General features: G+C 42.6%; 1 non-coding gene across 1 annotated transcript; it reads left to right on the top strand.

Annotated features, from left to right (window-relative positions):
• Positions 1–468: 468 nt before the first annotated feature.
• TRNAS-AGA (transfer RNA serine (anticodon AGA)) lies at positions 469–550 on the top strand. The gene has a single exon. It is a non-coding gene; the product is annotated as a tRNA-Ser (tRNA).
• The last annotated feature ends 1,058 nt before the right edge of the window (positions 551–1,608 follow it).

Below are 1,608 nucleotides of genomic sequence, written 5' to 3'. Positions count from 1 at the left end.
ATGGCGCTCCAACATAAGGAATATTCCAACACCTTCCCTGCCCGACTTGCGCTAGATGGCGCTCCAACATAAGGAATATTCCAACACCTTCCCTGCCCAACTTGCGCTAGATGGCGCTCCAACATAAGGAATGTTCCAACACCTTCCCTGCCCGACTTGCGCTAGATGGCGCTCCAACATAAGGAATATTCCAACACATTCCCTGCCCAACTTGCGCTAGATGGCGCTCCAACCTAAGGAAAGAATAGTTTTGGAATTTTCAAATTGCGTTTCGGTATTTACAGAATCGCAAAACGATTGTTTGATACATCCGGCCCTATAAGATGTAGCCTTATTTTTGTTTTTAGGAGAGAATGTGCCTGCTGAAAAAAACATTATTTTTAAAAAGTGCATTGCAGGATATCAGGAATTTGCTGTGGAACACCTTGAAAACTTTCATACAGATTATTTGCACAAAACTTACAGTCAGTTGTTGTGGCCGAGTGGTTAAGGTGATGGACTAGAAATCCATTGGGGTACCCCCGCGCAGGTTCGAATCCTGCCAACAACGAGAAACTTTTTAACATCGGCTACAATTTCAGAAGTTAACCTTTAGAATTTCTTCCATGTCAGTTTTATAAATAGGTGGCTTATTTTGGTGTCACTATTGCCCTTTCACATATTTATTATCGCTACCCCTTTCATATCTTTGCTATAACTCTCGTCCTACATTAGCGCTGGTGCAAACACTTCAAATTATTATACCCTGGCTCTCGCAGTCATGCCATTCATGCACTTGAAACTTACTTTACAAATAAAAGAAGCAAATAGAAAAATAAAACAAAAGTGCTTGCTGGATTAGGCAAACACACTTCATAAAACTGCATTTTCTTTTCTATTCTCCCCGTGTTACAAGCTTAACTGCTCCCTGTGTAATTTCTCTTAGCCTGCTGTCCCAGGAAGAGAATTTTATCTACAGGCTCTTTCCGTGTTTTTTTTCTAGTCTTTCTTTCCCTTTTCTTAGATTTGTAACTGTTCCTTTACGTGCTCTATTTAGGCGCCATTAATCTCATTTGAGCTCCTTGTACCTGCTGCTGTTTTCTCCACACCTCATACTGCCTTTTGCCTCTTTCTCTCTTTCTCTGAGGTTGGTGGCTACTTTCCAAAGCTTCTGATGCCCCAATGTTCCTTCATCTTGTTGTCAGACGTGAATTGGAAAAGCAACCAAATTAACAAGCCTTTACCACTCATACATGGCAGAGGTTTATACTTTAATTCAATGAGCTAAGAAAAGCGTGTTGTGGGGCCCCTACGAGCCATGGTGCTTGCTTCATCATAATTAGGCACGCAGTTAGTAGCCACAGCTCTGATCATGGGTCACTGAGGTCAGTCTCAATAATTCCTCAAAAACCTAACCATGCAGTCCCCCCCTAACTGTGTAGTTAACTTGCTTTACTGCTGTTTGTGTGATTAGCTGGGAGGAGCTCACGGCAGCATCCTCCCTATAAAAGTGTAGATGGACCGCTCCTTAACTCTTTCTTGCTTCACATACAGATGGCTTGAGGAGGTACAGGGGAGATGCAGGTCTACTAGACAGAATAGAAGATCTGCGCCAGGTGTGTTTCTCTG

This window comes from Lissotriton helveticus, chromosome 12 (genome assembly GCF_964261635.1).
Source record: "Lissotriton helveticus chromosome 12, aLisHel1.1, whole genome shotgun sequence".
NCBI classification, from domain to species: Eukaryota; Metazoa; Chordata; class Amphibia; order Caudata; family Salamandridae; genus Lissotriton; species Lissotriton helveticus.
This window is presented reverse-complemented; position numbering and strand designations above follow the sequence as displayed.